This window comes from Aethalodelphis obliquidens, unplaced genomic scaffold, assembly GCF_003676395.1.
Source record: "Aethalodelphis obliquidens isolate GAN/ISIS:26980383/991018 unplaced genomic scaffold, ASM367639v1 scaffold59, whole genome shotgun sequence".
NCBI lineage: Eukaryota > Metazoa > Chordata > Mammalia > Artiodactyla > Delphinidae > Aethalodelphis > Aethalodelphis obliquidens.
The window spans coordinates 2,263,008-2,286,611 of NW_020838003.1; the positions used below are offsets into that span (position 1 = coordinate 2,263,008).

At 37.5% G+C, this 23,604-nt stretch overlaps 1 protein-coding gene across 9 annotated transcripts in view; it reads left to right on the forward strand.

The window, feature by feature from the left end:
* Nucleotides 1-23,604, forward strand: part of ALB (albumin) — a 140,308-nt gene that overhangs the window by 44,167 nt on the left and 72,537 nt on the right. Inside the window, exon 3 of one of the 9 annotated variants that reach the window (XM_027087548.1) lies at nt 18,107-18,153. The exons of the other annotated variants lie outside the window; for them this stretch is intronic. The gene's annotated coding sequence lies outside the window, so the exon portion shown is untranslated. The remainder of the gene's footprint in view (nt 1-18,106; nt 18,154-23,604) is intronic. 9 annotated transcript variants of the gene reach the window in all.

A 23,604-nucleotide genomic window follows, 5' to 3' on the forward strand; every position in this document is an offset into this window, starting at 1 on the left:
TCTCTGTTATGAGATGAGTGACCTAGTCATATTGCTTATTTGATATGTAGCCATGGAAATTTTCTTTCTTTCTGTATCTGGTGGATCATTCTTTTTCATCTTCATCTGTGGATAATGAGTAGGAGAGGGATGAATTCAGACATTGCACCCTAGAAACACGATAATTGCAATATATGGTATCACTCTAAATTGTCAGGTAGTTTATGGATTTGGAATACCTCCTTAATTAGCAAGGCCACAGGCTCTGAAGAAGAATGTGATTAATGTAAAGGATACTTTGTGCCCCATCTTGGTGGAAGCACTAAGAATTATACTAAATCTGTATGAAGGGGAAGGGTTATGATGAACCATGGTAACAGTTTTTTAATGAGCTCTGAGGATCAGGTGTAATTTTTCCTAGGGTATTTTGAGCCTGCTTTGATTCTAGATGCAAATCTTATAAGCAGTGGTATGCATCAGAACATTTTGTCAGAAAAGAGGATTACCATATATACTTATGGGTCATGTTTGGGGTCTTGAATGGACCCCAGCATCTAGCCAGGTCAACATTTGTCTTTGATTCACTTTTGTAAAAACAACACCTTGATTCTTCAAGGCTGCTTCCAGTCATTCTGGAGATCCCTCGGATGCTGTTTGGCCCAAATGTCTGCCTCTTGCTGCCCTCTGATAAAGTCTTTCTCTTCTAACTGTGGTTCTAGGGCCATGTCAACCTTTGAGCAAAGAGTCTCAGACATGATTAACCTTGTCCATTAATAAATTCATAGATTTCTTTTGCCTTATATGTACCTGATTTATACATGATATAAAGTTTGACTTCCCAGAAGAATATCACACACAGCACCTGACATATGCTTAGCTCTCTTTTCATTTGTGCTGTTCTTTGTTAAGAACATCAGGTTATGGAGCAATTTTATGCCCTCTCAATAAGTGTATTCACATCTTAAAGACAGTGTTTACAGTGAGCGAATCAGTTTCATATGTTGAGTAATTAATTATTGTCACAGATAACTTTCTCTAGAAAGTTAAGAACAGGCAGAGTTCATTTCAGCCTGAGGTACCCTTAAGGCAGGGATTCCTCCATGGAGATGATGGAGGCCTCTCTTTATGATGAGAGGAGGAGACGGATGGTAGGGTGTGATTGAGACTGAGGTGAAGAGGATCTTCCACTCTTGAAAGGTAATTACCATTTGTACATCACTGACATCTCTCTTTCCTCTAACTTACATGGCTAGAAAGGGTATCATTCAGGGTTCTTTCAGGATAATAGAATCGCTATAAATTTGGGGGAATAAGAGATTTATTAAAAGTGAAAGGAGCTGTGGAAATGAAATTTCGGAAGAGGGGAGTCAGAGACCCAGAGAAATCATCACCAGTCAGAACCTTCTGAATATCTGTCTGGTAGACAAGTTGAAGTTTGCAGGGAAAAGCAAGAAGCCAAGTACCTCAGGCTGCCAAAGTGCAGCAGTGAAGGGGAAACTTGAGGTGGGATCTATGGAAATTGCTGCCTTTGGGAAGTTATTGCCTTCATGTACCTACTGCCTCTGTGGGTCCACAGTCAAATATCTGGTGGAGAGCTTGGGGTCACTGTTGGCCAGCAGGGCCAGCAGCTGTGAGGATGAACCAAATACAGGGGAGGATAAGGTGGGACTTGCTAATATTCTGTGTCTGTTGTCACCATGTCTGACAACAATGACTTTCTGACAGCAATGGCCTCTGCTTCACTTTTGCCTTTTAAATCGCATGCAGTTCCTCTTTTGGTCAACTCTAACCTAGTAACACAGAGAGAAAAGAATTTTGAGTAATGTAGTTTTCAGCATTAGCTAAATTCACACAATCCAACATAGACATTCAAACCCAAAGGTCTCAGAGATACATTTACTGGCTTTTCCTCAGAGGTGAAGATGGTATAGTGGTCCTAGGGCCACAAAACCCAGGCAATCATATAAGGCCATATTTTTTGACATATCTAGATCATGGAGAATCAAAACAAAATAAAACACCAGAGTATTCTAATGGCTAAAGAGTATCACCAAATACTTAAATTCCTCCAAGTGTATACAGAAGACCATTTCCCTAATAATGCTCCCTTGAATGTGGATTAGATTTCATGCTCCTTCTGAGTTGGTCTAAAGCCTTGGGGGTGGACAGCCTCATACCGGCGCAGCTTTGGAGTTGCAATAGATCCTGGCAGAATTGGGGTTTCTCATTATTCTCTTTAAAGAGTACCAGGGCCCCAACAAAGCAATAAAGAGGGTTGAGAGATTGCCATAGAGATTTCATCTATGGAATTCTAAAGGGCAGAAATCTTCTAAGAGTGAAGTACATTCCCTTTACTCTTTTGGATTTGAGCCACAGATGCAAAACAGATCATGCAGTCAACTGTAAATTCACAGTTATTATCTGCTCCCTGTTTCAAGCGCACCATTTAATAGACCAAATATTTTATATTTATATATATCCTCAAGAATGAGAGCATCAGGTAAAACTGTTCAATGGCCTGTGGGAATGCTACACTCAAGTGAAGTTCAGTGTCTAAGTGCTCCAGGAATTCACAGCATTGTGTGTCTCTAGTTAGTTGATGATAATAGCCCTCTAACAGCATATACCTAGCTAACATATATGCCTGGGCATGTTCCCCCTAATGTTCTAGCTTCTTCTTTGTCTTTTTCTTCTCTTCCACAGTCTTCCTCTCCACTTGCCTGTCTACACTGAAAACTCATCCTTCTTCTGGGAAGGAGGGCATAGCTACAAGGAGGTATAATTAGGCAACTATGTATGGAAGTCTGGTGAAGATTTTTGGTCAAGTTTCTTGGATAAGCAGTCCAGGCTATCTTATCCCAGTGTGGTGACATTGTGATACACCACCTATATCCCTTCAGTGAAGGCCTGATGCCTCAGCTACTGAAGGGGCTATCTACAGATAACCATCATGTTTCAACACCTTCAGAGATTGCCTCAGTTCCAGAGACCCACCTGGGAAGTCCTATATCCAATAGTGGATTGAGTATAAAGGCCTTGCCATCTGAAAGACCATTCTAGCTCCAAAGCTTCCAACGGGGTTGGGTGGAGCTTTACTCGCTTCTCCCTCTCCCCTCTCCTGCTTCCTCTTCTCCCTTCCACAGGTGTCAACCCCATGGGTACTCCTTAGTCCCACGAGTACTCACTATACACTAAACTCAGAATCTGCTTTCTAGGAATCCAAACTGCAAGACCTGAAGAGCTTGTGAGTCTTTCTTGGAGCTGTGCTTGAAAAGACAGATGACTAATCCTCCCCTTTGCCTTCCTCCCCTCAGATAATAGCCTTGTAGTTAGGTTATGGATTAAAGGTGCATTGTCACAGTAAAAAAAAGTGCTACTGGAGTTTAGAAGGAAGAAAATGATCAGTGAGAGTTCAAGAAGTGAAGAAAGGCTTTCCAAAGACTATGGTGTTCATATGGCCTATGAAAGATGATAGAGCATGTCATGACAGTAAGACACAAGGGACTATCCTGTTCTCCTTTTCCTCTCCAATTTATTCTTCACTCTGCTGCTACCTATTTTGATGCACAAATAGGGTCATATTGCCTTTCTTCTTAAAATCCCCAAATTCCTTTTATTATTCTTGGTATGGAGTTGAAACTCAAAGAATCTGTGACCTGGATCCTCCCTCATTTCTCTGACCTCATCTCTCATTCCTCAGCCCTACTGAATTTCATTTAGTTTCACCAAAGTACCATGTTAATGCGTTCCTGGGCCTTTTCACATATAGTTCTTCTTGCTTAGACTACTGCTTTCTTCTATTACCAAGCTGACTCCAACTTACATTTCAGGACTCAACTTCAATGTCACTTCCCTGGGAAACCTTTCCTGTCAATGCAGTTGCCTTTTTTGCACCCCGCCCCCAACACCCTGTACTTCCCCGGGAATAACACTTAGAAAATTTTGTTTTAATTTTTGTTTTCCTTAAACACTATACACTACCTAATAACACATAATGTTTTTTGAGGGCTTACTATGTGTCAGGAACTGTTCTATGCACTTGATATGTATTATTTCCTTTAATCTTTACAATAAAATTATGATACTATATTACCCCTTTTTGACAGATAAGGAAATAAAGGCAAATGGAGGTTAAGGAACCTCACACAGTAAGAAACCTCACAGTAAGTGGTATTTTAACCTGTGTTTTAACTTGATCTGTCTGGTTCTGGAGCCTGTGCCACCACTACATTGTGGTTTGGTGTCTACTACATGGTAAACACTAAACAAATATTTATTGAATGAATGAGTTTAATAGGCCCAACCAGAAAAGAAGAAGAATACTCAGGATTATTGGGAATAAAGCAGGAAAGTTAGGTCCAGATTATGGAAGCTCTAGGACCCTGAGATATAGTTTAGATCTTAGGTGGTTGGGAATAAGGACTTACTGTTGAAATCACTTTAAAAAGGAGATTCAGTTGGCAACAGTTTATGCAACTTCTACTCTCTGCCTTCTACCTCAACCTTCAACTTGAAATTAGAACAAGTAGAAAGGGGTATGATGAAGCATTAATGAAAAAATTCAATAGTGCATAAGATCTAAAGGCTGAATTTTCTGTTTTCTTTAACTGAAGGTCATATATATTTAAAGAAGCAGAAAGTATCTTTTTCAGATAATTTTATGGCATGACTATTAGGATTTTATATTTTAAAAACATGAATAGATTTTTGAAAAATCAGTTACTTTCTATAGGATGTTTAGGGGAAAACCATATTTTTTTGAGAATTAAGTTATATGTCTTTACCAAAGCTCGTATTATATACATATATATGTATATTTTTTGACAGATTCCTTTTTTTTTAAAAAAGTTTTTTTTTCCAGTTAGGATTTTAGGGTTCATGTTAAACCCAAAATATTAAAATCAACTGTGACAATCTATAACTTTTAATACTTTCTGTTCGTTCCATGTTCACATGGTAAATAATACTTTTTGTTGCAAACAAAGGCAACTATTGGACCAAGTGTCTTAACTAGAAAACTTTGCTGTTAATCTCTAAGTGTGAAATTCCACCCTCAAGTATGTTTGTTGAGGGTGGTAAAGACTTAAATATCATTGTCCTCCAAAGTGATCTGACTACATTGGATGAATACCAGTGATCATTTAAACATAGTCATGGGGCTTACCCAGGAATAGTGTAAGTATCATAACATTCCACTTTTTCTCCACCCCATCCCCATTACCCCACCCCTCATTTTTATTCATATTACAGAGTGAGAAATTGTAACAATATTTCCTTCTTATAATTCTAGTTATTCTCCCTCCAAAATGCCTTGATTATTTCAAAGTTGTTAATCCAGGGTCTTCTGTTCTAAATTTTTATTTTGTTTCCCCATACATGTACTATGTTACCGATGTACATTGTGACAATCTAGAGATACACATTAGAGTTTTAGTGAAACAGACATGACTAGACTAACAGGAGAGGACTTGTCTTTGCATAGTTGAAAGGCTCTCTTTTTTGCCTTTGGCAGCATATATCTAAATCTGTACATTCCTGTTTTTAGAATTTGGGAATACAAAGGTTGGAAGATATATAGTCATACCTTACATCACAGAATGTCTAAGTGGGATCAGAACATAGCATAGTATTTATTATCAAGAATGGTAGAGAGCCTTGCATCTTGGAAGTGAAAACTGCAGTCATTTACAAATAATAAAGGAATGTTTCCATTTATATGCTGTAAAAAATTATATGACTATAACTGTAAATTCTATTCTCATTCTCTTTTGCTCCCTCTCTTCTTCCCTCCTTCCCTTCATTTTTCTATCTGTAGAGTTTGATAGCTGATGTAAGTAACAGAGAGAATTTACCATACTTTGAAGAATATTATCTTTAACTTATTTCAATATGTGTAACTATCAGGACACACTTAGACTACTGAGTTGCAAATCAAAATGCAAAAGAATTTAAGTGACTGGAAATGTAATGTAATATATACTATAATGTGATATAATAATATATTATGATATGATATGTAGTCAGAAAAAGAAACCCAGGAAGACTCAATCTAAGTAAATCACTTTAGAGGTCTTGTGGAGAGCACTTCGAAAAGATAGGCAGTAATTCTTTGGAACAACTGAAATTGAGGCCCATACTACTTCAATTGTGAGAGACAAGTCATAAATATTAAAACATAATGAATAAAGAAAACAGACAGGAGTTTTTAATATGAGCCTCAATCAAAATTCACAAAGGAAGAAGTTTTGATTTTTGGCATTGATTTGCGATTGAGCTGTTTCTTTCATGGGCAACTCTATGTAGTGCAGGGTGAAATGTGAGGCTCCTGGGATTTATTCATTATTAAAGATAGTTGATAAATCTTGTAAGCAATGTTGAAAAGCAAAACTAGCTATATGTAATCATTTATTTTAACATATGACAAATGAGGTATTTTGAAACAATAGGGAAGTGAATGAGGAAGATTTTATCAAAAAATAAATATCAAAATACATTAAATGGGCTGAACACAATTTGAAGAGATTTATAAAACACAGAAAAGCATATCTGGACATCTTAAATTAAAATAATAATTGGGAAAATATTAGGCTCTATATTGACAGAAACAATATGTCATATAAACTGTTTATACAAAGTGATAAGCTAAATACCAACTTCTCAAAAAAAGAACAAAAAGTATAATTTGACTCAGTTAACAAGAAAAGATTAATAATGAGACATGAAAAATGACCAGTTTCAGTAGTAATTAAAATGCGATTTGAAATAGCAACATATTATAATTTTATTCCTATGTTTAATTTCAGAGAAATAAAAATGGTGAGATTATTTTGAAATTGTTATATTTTGCTGGTATCAGCATAAATTGCTCAAACCATTTTGTGAAGTTATTAGGCAATAAATGTAAAAAGGTATGCAATGTATTCTCCCTTTGATTCTCTAATTCTCATAGGAATTTATTCTTGTGAACAATGCCAAAGAAGAAAAAGGGATGTGCATTATGATTTCATAGGGTGGGGAAGGGAAAAATACAAAATGGCCATTGATAGAGAATTGCTTAAATAAATTATGGTGCAGGAACTCAATGGAATACTATGTTGCCATTTATAAGGGATATTTGGGGTATATGGGAACAATAGGTGTTATTCAATAACTAATATTAAAGAAAAATAAGTTGTTTGCAAGAGGTAGGCAGTAAAATCAAAGCATAATAGATCAGGGCAGAAGAAGGAGAATGGCTTTCAAGTCCAAAGTATATAATTGTAACCTGAATGAACTTACTGGCACATATAATGAAAGAATGTGCCAACTGAGGATAAGGTTGTTCAGCAATGGAAACAACAAAAAAGGAGAGGTCTTGAAGACAAAACAGGAGCATGCCCATTCAGCACTGATTAGGACATTATTATCTTGCTTAGAAGTACTTAAAGCAGTTATGGGGACAGGCATTCAGATTACTCAGGGATTCTTTTTCTGTCTGTAGTCCATTCTAATCAGACTACCTCCCTATCATTAGACATCTCATGGAGTTTGCCTAGACGGATAGAATGTGACAGGCAGGTCAAAGCAAACACAGGAAGGTAGGCTTGCATCTTTACTTCTTTACTTCTCATTGTAAATTAATAAATGGCTATTCTAGTTTCATCATATGTCAGTCTCTTTAATGTTTGTTAGAATGAATGAGGCCCCGTACTCAATCAATTTCTGGGACAGGGAACAAATTGGGTGTCCCAGTCTGTAAAATGAGGGGATAGTGAAGAATTTACCAAGGTAAGTGGCACCTTGTGGACATGACTAATCACCTGGAGTTCCACAAGTGACACCCTATTTCATTTTATGAAATCTTTGAACATCACCACATTAAGAAGATCATTATGAATCCATGCAGCAGGGAGAAAAGCTGTTTTGCTATAATTTTAAATAAAAAGTTAAAGCGTAACATTTTGTCTATCACAAAAGCAACAATTTAAAATATAGATGAATATGGGCACAATAATAAGGGAACAAGAAAAAAGAAACAGTGACTGTGTTAGAGGGACATGCCAATAATATACATTTTTTTCTACTGCCATTTTGTTTGTTTACTTAATAAAAATCAGGAGAAAAATTTCTGCATTATATAAATATAAAATGTTATAATAATAATGATATTCGTAATACAAATAATAGCATATTTAATAATAATTAAATGATAAAATGTATATTAAGCAATACTAATTTTAGAGTCATTTTCATTTCTAATTGACCTATGAATCTGTTAAGGCCAATACACGGTAACAGAGAAAATTGTAATTCAAAATAAAGGTGCAGGGACTTCCCTGGTGGTCCGGGGGTTAAGACTCCACACTCCCACTAGATCCCACATGCCGCAACTAAGAGCTCATATGCCACAACTAAAGATCCCACATGGGGCCATGAAGATCCTACATGCTGCAACTAAGGCCTGGAGCAGCCAAATAAATAAATATTAAAAGAAACAAAAAACAAAATAAAGATGCAATAACCACATAACTATATATCGCATACCAAAAAGAGTCTTTTCTGGACGTGTGACTTTCTAATCCTCAGACAAGTGAAAACATATTGTGCATTGAAAGTCACCTTCTAAACCATACTAAAGACTTTGAATAATCTCTGGTAAATTACTTGGTAACTAATATACAAATAGAAAGTCTGGTTATATATGCTTGTACTTTCCTTTTTAACAAGCAAGTTATTCTGCTGGTTTACTTCATTCTCGATTTTCCTTTTCTTTTTCCCAAGTTATTGAAACAACTTAAAATAAATTTTTTTGCATCTCCTAGTTTCTCATAGTCAAGTTAAAATTTATAAGAAATAAATTTTTTATGGAGACACTCATTATTAAGAGGCTTAACACAATGATTTCCATCCACCTCCTTAACAGTGAGAAGTTTTTATAGATTATCATGATCTATGACTTAAATATTAAGTGAAGTTTATTGTGGAAGGCTACCAGTTATGGACTTGTAGAACAAAATAGAGTCAAATATGAGCATTACCCAAATATATGTTTGAGATTTAAATTTTAACCTTAAGTACTTAAGTAAAATTTTATTCAAATAGTGATTCAGTATAAGCAGAAGTGTTATCACTACAATTCTCTCTTCTGTGTTTTCTTTCTTTTAATCTCTGTCTTTTCATCATTGAGTCAGCTTAGTGAAAGTCTGCACCTCCCTCTAGAATATGAAAATGGCAGTCACTTTTCACTCATTCTGAGGGAGAAATACTCTTCTCAAGAGGAACCCTCAGGCTTCCCTGGTAGCTCAGTGGTTAAGAATCCGCCCGCCAATGCAGGGGACACTGGTTTGAGCCCTGGTCCGGGAAGATCCCCCATGCCGCAGAGCAACTAAGCTCGTGCACCACAACTACTGAGCCTGTGCTCTAGAGCCCACAAGCCACAACTACTGAAGCCCACGAGGCTAGAGCCCTGCTCCACAACAAGAGAAGCCACCGCAACAAGAGAAGCCACCGCAATGAGAAGCCCGCACACCACAACGGAGAGTAGCCCCCGCTCACCGCAACTAGAGAAAAGACCGCTTGCAGCAACAAAGACCCAAAGCAGCTAAAAATAAAATAAAATAAAAAATAAAGAGGAACTCTCGTAGTGCCTCCACATTCTGCTTTCCAGGGTTCAGCGTCAAAGGCTCTAATCACCAGTCCTCCTTGATTGTCCTACCACTGGCTGGTATGGAAGCTGAAGGAGCCATTGGATCTGAGTCAGTGACTCCCTATCAGTTCAGAGCAATTTCTCAGGAATAACAGGAAACAAGGAATCGTGGACTATGATGTTAAAATAAACTACACTGGTAGAAAAACCAGGAGAGAGTAGATTTTACTGTAAAAATGGAATGAGTGGAGTTAATTGTGACTCTGGGTACGTCATATCTCCAGTCAGTCTTCAAAACTGAATTCAAGTAAGTTGAAACATATTTGGTTTGTCTCTATGTTTCTCATTCATGATGAGTATAAATGTGAATTTAGAGTTAGTTTTAAATGAATGATCTGCTTTTTGTTTGTTTCTAGATGGATTTTATTCTGCAGTGACTCTTACCTCAAAGCTCTGGGATACATTTGTGGGCACAGATGTATACAGGATATGAAAACAGATAGACAGTGATAGACCAATTTTAAGAGGTTATAAAAGATATATAGGACATAATACTCTTAAATACACCAAACATCTGCCACCTCCATAGTCAAACACAGGTATGTAAGAGGAAGGGAAAGACATCCATGAAAATTATAAACATGTTATTCAACATAAACTACAAATAGGCATCAAAGGAAGATTCAAGTAAAAAAAAATATGGAGAGAGATTAATACAGATAAAATACATAAATTTGGATACTAGTAGTTCCACCTATCATGTTGATGAAAAAAAAATCTTGCAATTATTTAAGAAAGTAAATTTAAAAGGCTTTTCCACCAAAATAAATACAAATGCCTTCTCCACTGTCTCTAATCAATTTAAAAATGATCCATGTTAAAATACACCACATGTGTTGAGTTGAGTAGTCTTGAGGTTATATTTCTCTGTGACCTAGATTTGTATTTATGTTAATGCAATCTTGGATTATATTAACTTGAAGTATCCACACCATATTTTTGCTCTTTGTGAGACCGGGATCCACTAAAATATTCTAATTCTATTCACGTGATCACTATCCTATATTTCTGAGATTGAGCTTTTGAATTTAAGGACAGAACTTTTTATTAATGACTGCTAAATTTTATCTCATTACCTTCACTTCTTTATTTTAGTGAGTTAAGGTAATCATTTTGAATCTTGATTCTGCTATGGGTCATATTATTTACTGTTGGCAAGCTTTTTCTGAAAAACCTAGTGAATATTTTAGGCTTTGTGGGCCATGGGTCTTTGTTACATATCATTTTTTTCTTTCATTAACAAAAAACCAAACTCTTCTAAATGTAAAGACCATTCTTAGCCCAAGGGCCATACAATGGCAGGCGTCAGACCAGATTTGGCCAGCAGGCTGTAGTTTGCTGACCCCTGATCAAGTTATCTATTGGTTATCTATTGCTGTATAACAAATTATTCCCACAATTTAATGTCTTAAAATACAAAACAATATTATCTCAGAGTTTCTGTGGGTCAGGAATCCAGGGCATGGCTTATCTGGTTACCTCTGACTAGAAGTCCCTTAACAGGCTGTAATGAAGGTGTCTGGGGTGCAGTCACATGTGAAACCTCAACTAAGAGAAGATATGTTTCTGAGCTCACTCGTGTGGTTTTTGGCAGAATTCATTTCCTCCAGGGCTGTTGGTCAGAGGTCTCTCTCAGTTCCTCGTCAGGGAGGCCTCTTCATAGGGCAGCTGGATTCTATCATAGCGAGTTAGCAAGAGAGAGCAAGAAAAAAGCATGCAAAATGGAGGCCATAATCTCTTCGTAACCTAATTTCAGAAGCAACTCCCATCACTTTTGCTGTATTATATTCATTAGAAGTGAGTTATTAGGACCAGTTTGCACACAAGGGCAGGGGATCCCACAAAGGTGTGACTACCAGGGGGCAGGAATAATTGGGGTCACCTTAGAGGCTGCCTGCCACATCTATCCACCCAGAGTTTTCTGCAACTTAAACAAAGCATGCTTTATTCATCAGGATTTTGATAAAAATATTGAGAAAAAAGTGTTCATGACAGAGTCTCGTGGCATGATTTTTACCTCTCAGATTGACTCCAATCCACTAACTAATACTATGAATATTGTTGGTTGCATACCTGTAAATTCTCAATTGTGGTGTGATCTAACTATTTTGTCGTCATATCCTTGGAGATCTCAGGGGACATTTTAGTCAAATATATTTTAAAAATCACACTATGCATTACTGGAGAGGTGAAATCAAGTTAAAATAAGCTGTAAGGACTGTCTTGAAGAATAAAATAAGTCATTGCAATACTATAGCTCAAAGGATATAATAAAGAGAGGACCAGTTCCATCAGCCTTACCTTCATGACAGGCAGGTTTAGAGATGATTGCATCTTATATGAGCCTCGATTTTTTTTGTTTTGTTTTTTGCGGTACGCGGGCCTCTCACTGTTATGGCCTCTCCCACTGCGGAGCACAGGCTCCGGACGCGCAGGCTCAGCAGCCATGGCTCACGGGCCCAGCCACTCCGCGGCATGTGGGATCTTCCCGGACTGGGGCACGAACCCGTGTCCCCTGCATCGGCAGGCGGACTCTCAACCACTGCGCCACCAGGGAAGTCCGAGCCTCGATTTTTTTAACCAACTAGTGAAGCTGCCTTTCTTCCACTTCCATTTGTGCTCTCCTAGAAAGATTTACATTTTTAAAAAAAATAGCCAACAGACCAAATCAGGGATAAATTATAGTTTATAAATATTTTGACAGTAAGTCACAATTATGGTCAGATTCAGGGACCTTTTTTCTTTTTTTTTAAAATTAATTTATTTATTTTTGGCTGTGTTGGGTCTTCGTTGCTGCGCGGGCTTTCTCTAGTTGTGACGAGCAGGGCTACTGTTCATTGCGGTGCACGGGCTTCTCATTGCAGTGGCTTCTCTTGTTGTGGAGCATGGGCTCTATGCGCGTGGGCTTCAGTAGTTGTGGCACATGGGCTCAGTAGTTGTGGTTCACAAGCTTAGCTGCTCCGTGGCATGTGGGATCTTTCCAGACCAGGGCTCGAACCCGTGTCCCCTGCATTGGCAGGCAGATTCTTAACCACTGAGCCACCAGGGAAACCCCAGGGACCTTTTAAAATTAGAGAATACCAGTCATTAACACCTGCCATCTAGATAGCAACGATATACCAATGTTTCTACTGCTTCAAGAAAGAAGTATAATACTCTAACCAGATTTGACAATATAAAGTGCCATAGTTTTAAGTGCTGTATCACTCAAACTTCATTCTCACCGACAACCCAAATAGTTCGCGACTCTTTCCCCATCAAGTAATATAATAATGACTACTTACTGGGTGCGTACTATGAGCCAAACAGAGTGCTAAACAAGTTTATATGGATTTTCTTATTAATTTTTCTTAATTCTGGGAGGTAGGTACTACTATTATGTGCATTTTACAGAGAAATTAAGCATCTTGCCTGTGGCATTTACCATTCAGCTGGTAAATGATGAAGCCAAATTTTAAAGTCCAATAGCCTAAGTCCAGAGTACTTCTTAAAGCAGAGGCACAAGAGTAGCATTTGCTTATTTGAAAACTGCTAAGGAAAGTTTTCCTAGGAAACGTGGTTGAACGATTTACTAGTTATTAATTATTTTTTTTGTTTGACACCACTAGATGGCAACATTTTCAAAAGTTTTTATTGCTTAAGGTGGAAAAGTAACTCAACTTTATTACCATTTAAAAAATTCAGCTTTATTGAAGTATAATTGACAAATAAAATTGTAAGATATCTAAATTGTATATTGTGATGAATTGATATACATATACATTGTGAAAGGATTCCCCCCCTTTTAGTTAATTAATCTAGCCCTCACCACACAGATTTATTTTTAATATTTTTTCTGGAATATTTCATTTCTACTCCCTTAGCAAATTTCATTTATACAATCCAGTGTTATCAACTATATAGTCACCATGTTTTACATTAGATCCTCAGGCTTTACTCATCTTATAGCTGAAATTCTGTACCTTTTTACCAACTTCTCCTCATTTACCCCACCCCCCAGCTCCTGGCAACCACTTTTCTACTTTCTGTTTCTATGAATTTGACTTTTTTAAAAAAAAAGATTCCACATGATCCACATGAGTGATGCCATGCAGTCATGCAGTTATTTGTCTGTCTTTGTCTAGCTTATTTCACTTAGTATAAGACCTTTAAGTTCTATCTATGTTATTACAAGTGGAGAGATTTCCTTTCTCATGGCTGAATAGTATTCCATTGTGTGTGTGTGTGTGTGTGTGTGTATATATATATATATATATATATATATAAACAATGCATATATTCTATATATATTACATTTTCTTTATCCGTTTATTTGTTGATGGACACTTAGGTTGTTTCCATATTTTGGCTATTGTGAGTAATGCTACAATGAACATGAGAGTGCAGGCATCACTTCAATATTCTGTTTTCATTTCTTTTCAATATACACCCAAAAGTGGGATTGTTGGATCATATGGTAGTTCTATTTTTCATCTTTTATGGAGCTTCTCTACTGTTTTCCATAGTGGCTGCACCAATTTACATTCCCATAAACAGTGTACAAATGTTCTCTTTTCTCCATATCATCACCAATACTGTCCATCTCTTGATTTCTTTGATGATAGCCATTCTAACAGGTGTGAGGTGGTACTTCATTGTAGCTTTGATTTGTACTTTTATGATAATTAGTGATGTTGAGTACCTTTTCATGTTCCTGTTGGCCATTTATATGTCTTCTTTGGAAAAATGTCTACTCAGTTCCTCTGCTTGTTTTTAAATTGGATTGTTTGGTTTTAAGCTATTAAGTTGTGTGACTTTATATATATTTTGGACATTAATGCTTTATCAGATGTGTGATTTGCAAATATTTTCTCCCATTCCATAGGTTGTCTTTTTATATTGTTGATGTTTTCTTTTGCTGTGCAGAAGTTTTTTAGTTTGATGTATCCCACTTGTTTATTTTTGCTATCATTGTCTTTCCTTTTGATGTCAAATCTAAAAAATTATTACCAAGACCAGTGTCAAGGAAATTACCCCCTATGCTTTTGCCTAGGAATTTTATGGTTTCAGGTTTTAAATTCAAATCTTTAATTCATTTTGAGTTAATTTTTGTGAATGGTGTAAGATAGAAATATAGGTTCTTTTTTTTTTTCTTTGCATTAGTCTGTCCAGTTTTCCCAACATTTATTGATGAGATTAGCCTTTCCCCCTTGTATATTCTTGGCTCCCTTTGTCATAAATTAAATGACCATATATGCATGGGTTTATTTCTGGGCTCTCTATTCTGTTCCAGTGATCCATGTGTCTGTTTTTATGACAATACCATACTGTTTGGATTACTCTAGTTTTGTAATATAGTTTGAAAGCAGGATGCATGATGTCTCCAGCTTTGTTCTTTATATATATGTGTGTGTGTGTATATATATATATATATATATATATATATATATATATTTTTTTCTATATATATTTTCATGTCATTTGCAAATAGAGACAATTTTTTTTTCCCCTGGTTCCCTTTTATTTCTTTTTTGTGCCTAACTGCTATGGCTAGGACTCCCAGTACTATGCTGAATAAGAGTAGTGAGAGTGAGAATCCTTGTCCTTTTCCTGATCTTAGAGGAAAAGCTTTCAGCTTTTCACTGTTGAATATGGTGTTAACTGTGGCTTGTCATATATGGCCCTTATTATTTTGAGGTACATTCCCTCTATAGCTACTTTGTTGAGAGTTTTTATCATAAATAGATGTTGAATTTTGTCAAATACTTTTTCAGCGTCTATTGAGATGATCATTATGATTTTCATTCTTCATTTTATTAATGTGATGTATTACACTGATTGATTTGTGTATGTTGAACCATCCTTGAATCCCAGGAAAAAATGCCATCTGATCATGGTGTATGATCCTTTAACTGTTCTGTTGAATTAAATTTGCTAATATTTTGTTGAGGATTTTTGCATCTATATTCATCAGTGATATTGGTCAATTTTCTTTTCTTGTAATATCCTTGTCTGGTTTTGATATCAGGGTGATGCTGGCCTTATAAAATGAGTTTGGAAGGGTCCCCTCACTTTCTATTTTTTGAAAGAGTTTGAGAAGAATTGGTATTAGTTCTTCTTTTTTTTTTTTTTTTTTGCAGTACGCAGGCCTCTCACTGTTGTGGCCTCTCCCGTTGCGGAGCACAGGCTCCGGACGCGCAGGCTCAGCGGCCATGGCTCACGGGCCCAGCCGCTCCACGGCATGTGGGATCTTCCCAGACCGGGGCACGAACCCGTGTGCCCTGCATCGGCAGGCGGACTCTCAAACACTGCCCCACCAGGGAAGCCCAGTTCTTCTTTTTTTAAAAAATAAATTTATTTATTAATTTTTTGCTGCATTGGGTCTTCATTGCTGCGTGCAGGCTTTCTTTAATTTCGGCAAGGGGGGGGCTACTCTTTGTTGTGGTGCGTGGGCTTCTCATTGCGGTGGCTTCTCATTGCAGAGCTCAGGCTCTAGGCGTGCAGGCTTCAGTAGTTGTGGCTCACGGGCTCTAGAGCGCAGGCTCAGTAGTTGTGTCACACAAAATTAGTTGCTCCACAGCATGTGGGATCTTCCCGGACCAGGGATCGAACCCAGGTCCCCTGCATTGGCAGGCAGATTCTTAACCACTGTGCCACCAGGGAAGTCTATTAGTTCTCCTTTAAATGTTTGGTAGAACTCACCAGTGAAGCCATTTTGTCCTGAACTTTTCTTTGTTGGGAGGCTTTTGATTACTGATTCAATTTCCTAACTAGTAATTGGTCTGTTCAGATTTTCCATTTCTTCATGTCTCAGTTTTGGTACACTGTATATTTCTAGGACTTTATCCATTTTTTTATAGGTTGTTTAATTTTTTGGCATCAATTTTATTATTGATTGGTTTTCTATGAATGAATTATTTATCTTTGATTGGCCAAATTATAATTGCTTTACTTGTAGGAAACATTTTCAGTGGTGTAATATAAAATGGCAGAGATTTAAGTGGACAAAAATTGGAGTGTTATGTGTAGTGTTTGTGTGGGTTTTTTGGGTCAAAATTAGTAAACTTTACTTAAACTTCAAAAAATAAAATAGTAAAAAGAGTAGCTTTTGCTTTGCTCTTCAGGAGGATCAGATGTAACAACCCACAGTAGGAACTACCCCTAAGAAGTTAAAATACCCTTTACCCCAAATCAAGCCACATGCAAGAAGGATCCTGGATTTGGGGACAGGTCTGGTGTAGGTGGGGCAGGAAGGAAAACACCACAGCGGGTGAGTGGGTTCTGAGACAGCACAAGTGGAGAGCAAGACAAAAGCCCTGGCAGAAATGGAACCAGAACTTCAACAGGAAACTCTGTCACAAGGAGCTATGTACAAAGGAGCCGGACTGGGGCCTGCACCCCGTGGGGAAGGGGAGAAATGCAGAGCATCCTGAAGCCGCCCTTTACCTTGCCAGGTGCCACTGCCCACTGCTCACCCTCAGTTCTCCTCATCATTGTCATCTGGGCTGATGGCTGGGCTGGTGAGGCTATGGGGGGGCTGGTGGGCGAGTAGCTAGGGGAGGTGGGCAAGTAGGTCGAGCCTTTGGGGGAAGCAGGAGAGTAGGTGGGGCTGGTGGGTGAGTACTTAGGGGGTAGGAGAGTACTTGGGGGAGGTGGACAAATATTTTGGGCTTGTAGGTGAGTACTTGGGAGAGGTCGGGTGTACTCTGGTGAGCTGTGGCTGTAGGAAGGACTGGTTGGGGTGTACTTTGCCAGAGGTCGGGCTGTAGCTGGGAGGGCTGGGGCTGTAGCTGGGCGAACTTGGGGTATAGATGGGAGACTGTAATGTGTATCGTGGGCTCAAAGGGGAGTAGCTTGGTGAGGTCGGGGAGAAGCTGGGTGAAGTCGGAGAGTAGCTTGGAGCGGTTGGGCTGTAGTTGGGGCTCCTCAGTGTGTAGTTGGGACTAGTAGGTGAGTAACTGAGGGATGTTGGGCTATAGCTGGGTGACATCTGGGTGTAATTAGGACTGGTTGGAGAATAGTTAGGGCTGGTGGGCAAGTAGCTTCGGGAAGCTGGTGAGTAGCTGCTTGGTGATGTAGGCGGGTAGCTGGGCAAGGTAGGAAAGTAGCTGGGTGAAGCTGGTGAGTAGCTGGGAGGGGTTATATATATCTTTATTCTTTTTCAGATCCTTTCCCTTATAGTTTATTACAAGATATTGAATATAATTTCCTGTGCTTGACAGTAGGACCTTGTTGTGTATTTATTTTATATATAGTAGTTTGTATCTGCTAATCCCATACTCCTAAGATATACACCCCCCTCCTTCCCCTTTGGTAACCAGAAGATTGCTTTCTATGTCTGTGAGTCTGTTCCTATTCTATAAATAAGTTCATTTGTATCATTTTTTTAGATTCCACATATAAGTGATATCGTATGATATTTCTCTTTGTCTGACTTACTTCCCTTAATATGATTATCTCTAGGTCCATCCATGTTGCTGCAAATGGCATTATTTCATTCTTTTTTATGGGTGAGTAATATTCCATTATATATATATAAATACCACATCACCTTTATCCATTCATCTGTTGATGGACATTTAGGTTGCTTCCATGTCTTGGCTACTGTAAATAGTGCTACTATGAGCATTGGGGTGCATGTATCTTTTAGGATTGAGTTTTGTCTGGATATATGCCTAGAAGTGGGATTGTTAGATCATATGTTAACTCTATTTTTAGTTTATAAAGGAAGCTCCATACTGTTTTCCATAATGGCTCATACCAATTTACATTCCTACCAACAGTGTAGGAGGGTTCTCTTTTCTCCACATCCTCTCCAGCATTTATTTAAATAATAGACTTTTTGATGATGACCATTCTGAATGGTGTGAAGTGATACCTCATTGTAGCTTTGACTTGCATTTCTCTAATAATTAGCAATATTTAGCATCTTTTCATGTGCTTGTTGGCCATCTGTATGTCTTCTTTGGAGAGATGTCTATTTAGATCTCCTGAACAGTGTCAAGTACTTTAAAAGCACTTTTCAGAAAAACAAACTTTAGTGACTTTACAAGTAAAATTTGTACTGCCTGGAATGGAACTCTCCTCCTTTACATCATACACTCTTGTACATATTTTAAGGCCTAACTTATATATGTATCTTCTTCCTCTGTGATGCCTCTCCTACTAATGCAGACAGATTCTTCTAACTGCATCATCACAGCATGATCCATTTGATCCTTTGATACATTACATATGTACCAGTGATATACTGATGTGTCTATACTTCCACTTCATTGGGAACATCTCATAAGCAGTCTTTTGAAATTCATATTTGTAAACCTCTCCCCATCCCACCCCAGTCTCCGTCCATAGTGCTTAGTATTGTATCTGACACGGTAGTTTTACAATACATGAATTTTTAAAAAAATGACATAATATTTTAACATATCACAACCTATTTATCTAATCCTCTACCAATGGCATTTGTGTCCCCCCACACACTTTTTTGTTATTACATACAATGCTTCAGAAAACATCCTTGTTCCTGTCTTGTATGTGCGTGAGAATTTCTTTAGGAGTTCTAGGGGCAGAATTTGTGGATCACAGAGTACATATAATATGTGTAATTTCAATCATAGTTGACATTTGGTACTCATACCCTCCTATACTTTGGGAACTTCCTATTTTGTTAATATGGTGGGAGGCAGAGCCTACTTTCCACTATAAACACTAAAAATGTCAAATACTTGCTATCTCAGCTTCCCTTGCACCTAGGGTGTGGACATATGATCTTGCCCGGGTACTTGGAATTGGGAGTTAATGAATCAGGTGAGAGGAGCTCTGGATCACTGTGTAGGTCATTGCACAAGATTAAATTTTATAGCAGTAGTGGCACCCATGCTATTGGGTGGCATTTAGTATACAAAGATAGCTCTGTTTACTATGTAGGCTTCAACAACTGTTGTTTGGTGAAATCACAGTGGGGTTCTCATTAAACCAGTTGTATGATGTGATTTTTGGCACTGTTTTTGGTGCAAAGCCCTGTCTCTAATTGTCTAGGCTTCCTAATGATTCTATGAGCTACCACAAATCCTTTTAATAGTTTCCTATTTTGCATAAATCAGTTGAACTTGGTTATTTTTAGTTTCCAACTAAAAATGCTGACTGTTATAGATGAGCACCAGGAGTGGGCAGGGAGTGTTGTTTCTAAATATGCTAAAGAGTTTTAAAAAAAAGAAATGACATTCTCAAATTTTTAACTTAGGGCATAGACTGAAAATTAGCTAAAAGAAATCTGACCAGTACATATGATAATGGAATCTGAGCATGCTAGACCAATAAAAAGGAAGAATATAATTTAAGATTTAGCAATTTACCTATAAGGGTACCCTATTCAGAAATTTGATTTCTAATTCACTAGCTTAAACGTCTGGGAGTGGTTTTAACTGTTTTCTGTTTTAGTTGACTTAAATCTAGACTATAGTTCATATTAAAATAAATTGACATACCATAAAGAACAAAAGAAAAAAGAATTAAATATTTGGGAGGTAGACGTGTTGGATTAATTTGTTATATGCATCTTACTCTCCTCACTCCTAACTGTATTCCTAAAGTGGGTCCAGAGACAATTTCTTTACCAAATCCTTGAGAAATACATGAGACTGGAGAATGCCAGCATCTTATATACTCCCTCCATTTCAGTGAGGATGAAAAGATTCTAGGTTAGCAAAAGTTAATTAGAAGCACTTAATCAATAGAGGCAAATGGGCATGATTACCATAAAGGTAAATAGTAAATCCTTGATCATAAGACAAAGTGACTACTTGATCAGAGCTTCCCATTATGAACCATGTGTTATCAAATCAAAGTAACCCAACAGTTGGTCATGTCCAGAAGTATTCTATCATCAAATGAAAGTGATATAAAAGGAACCAAGCCTGAGAATATCCAAGACACAAGTAAGTTGCACAAGCGGATAACCCACATTCTGAGCCAGCTATCTGCCACACTGTCATTTTCCCCTCAATCTCATTTAAGTTCTTGTGGGGAGTTTCTTAATACCTAAATATTTGACTCTGGTTAACACATTAGTCTACATGATTTTCTGGCACCAAGTGGAAGTAAACTGCTACTGCCTTACAACTCCACTCAAAGTTGACACTAAAGGAACATAAGAAGGAATTCCTCCTAATGGGTGGAATGTTGAGTATTTCAGGTAAATCTCCAGACTTCATGGCAGGTGTGGCCTGGGTAATGAATCTATACTCATTCAACATCATTGGCTAATGGACCTGGAAGGAGGAAGATAGGAATCTTAGAGACAAGGAGGTTTGAGAAGAAAAATACATGGATAGACCTCTTCTAATGGACCCAATCCTTCAGGAAAAGAGGCTATGCATGGATGTAGCAACATCAATGTTTACTTCTGAAGGCTGATTTGGTTACCATTGCTGAATGCCTAACTTGCCAACAGCAGCACTTATTCTCAACGTTTTATGTGATAAATCCATTAGTTTTTTATTGCCACATAAAAATTATCACAAAATTAGCGGCTTATAACAACATAGTTATTATTTCACAGTTTCCATAGGTCAGAATTTTACACATGGCTTAGCTGAGTCCTTTACTCAGCGTCTCACAAGGCAGCAGTCAAGGTGTTGGCCGGACTACATTTTTATTTGGAGGCTTGACTGGGGAAGAATCCAATTCTAAGCTTATTCAGGTTGTTGGCTGTATGACTGAAGGCCCTGGCTTTTTGCTGGTTATTGTCTGGAGGCTATCCGCATTTCCTTGGCATGTAGTCTTCATGAACATGGCCACTTACTTCATCAAATCCACAAACAAAACTGGCTTTTTTGGGCATGTGTTGTATGCTGTCACATAAGGTCCTGTGCTTAGAAGGCCCACACTTGGTTTAATGCTCTTCTGTAGCTGTTTTGAAATCCTTAATAATTTTCAAACAAGGGGTCTCACATTTTGCTTTTGCACTGGACCCCACAAATTATGTAGCCAGTCCTACCTGCAAGGAGAGTCCATTGCTCCAGTGTGTTAAGGTAGAGATTTTTATAACATGATGTAATCATGAAAATGATATCTTTTGCCATATAATATAATGTAGTCACAGGAGTGCCGTTCCATTACCTTTGCCATAATCTACTGGCTAGAGCCAAGTCACAGACTCTGCCCACACTCAAGAGGAGAGGATTATACAACAGCATGAATACCAGGAGGTAGGAATCCCGAGAGCCCTCCACTTAGGGTCTTCCTGCAATAGTACCATAAACGAGTAGAGTAGGTGGAGAGCAGGTAGCTAGAAAGGATATAGATTGTATTTCTCTCTGCCATGATTTTGGTAGCACCCTGATTGCGTGGAGTTTCTGACTATCTTATTTACTGTCATTTTATCCCACACAGCATTGCCTCCAAGGAATTGATTTTATAGTTTACAGTTTATTCCTTACCACCTGCCTTATAGGTTGTTAGAAATTACTACTGAAGCCTAACTTATGGTGCTAGGTGGGAATGCAATATCTTGAGAGGTCAGAATGTTGTTTTGCATAATGTATTGTATGCTTGACACCAGCAAAAAATACGTGGTACAGTTTTCCTGAGAGCCAGAATGCATGGGTCTGAGAATCAATGCCTATAAGTGATGGTTCACAAAAAGATACCTAATGCCCTACTTATACATTTTTTGCATCCTGTCTTCAGAACACTAATTTTTAATGGTTTAGAGGTCTTAATATCTAAAATAAATGGCTATACCAGGGGAAAAAGTAAAGTTTAATTGAACTGAAGGTGGAAAGAGTTAACTGGCCACAATTCATTCCACTTGACAAAAGAAGGAAAAAAGGTGGTTGGATGTTGCAGAGATGATTTATTCTATTTTTGAAGGGTAATAGGCTTGTTGCTGCACAATGAGAGTAAAGAAGAATATTGATGAAATCCTTTCTTCACAATTTTTATAATTCTTATTTATTTTTCTTTTCTGATTTCATTATCTGAGAGCTCTGGTACATTATTGAAAAGCAGGGGCTTTAGTGGGCATCTGTGTATTGTGACCCTAAAGAGAATATTTCTAGTTTTTTGGTCATGAAGTATGATGCTTATGGAAGGTTTTTATTAAATGACCTTCAGTTAAGCCCATTTTCTTCTATTGTTTGTTTGCTATTTAAAAAAAATTCATGAATGCATATTGACTTTTTCAATGCAGTTTTTCCTCAATGGAAATAGTCATGTTATTCTTTTAATCTATTAATGTGGTAAATCACACCAATTGGTTTTCTGAGCTTGAACCATTCTGGAATTCCTGGAATAAACCCTACTTGGTCACCTCTAGCTCTAGCTCTTCAGTGCTGAATTTGATTTGTTAATTTTCTATTTCGGATTTTGCATCTATACTTATAAATGGCATCCTAATACAATTTTCCATTCTTGTATTGTCCTTGTCCGGTTTGATTTTGAAGGTAAATTAGGTAGTATATTAGTCAGGGTTCAGTTTGAGGCAACAGAATACACACTATGTAAAAAGGGAATTATCCTATAGGATATTAATGGCTTACTTAGAGATACATTGCTAGTGCTGAAAAAGAGATTTTATCTGAATTTCCAGGAACTACACCCAAATCCATATTGCAGAACTGGGTCATCAAAGTAGATACTGCCAGTGCTGCAATCAAGAATTTGAAAAATTAAGATGACATGATACTATACGTAGAAAACCTTAAAGTCTCCACCAAAAAACTATTAGAACTAATAACTGAACTCAATTGGCTAATGATATTGAGCAGCTTTTCATATGCTTATTGACCATTTGTATATCTTGTTCGGAGAACCATCTATTTGGATCCTTTGCTTCTTTTAGAATTGGGTTATTTATCTTCTTACTATTAAGTTGTAATAGTTCCTTTTATATTTTAGTACAACTCAGATATGCGATTTACAAAATTTTATCTCATTCTGCGTGTTGACTTTTTACT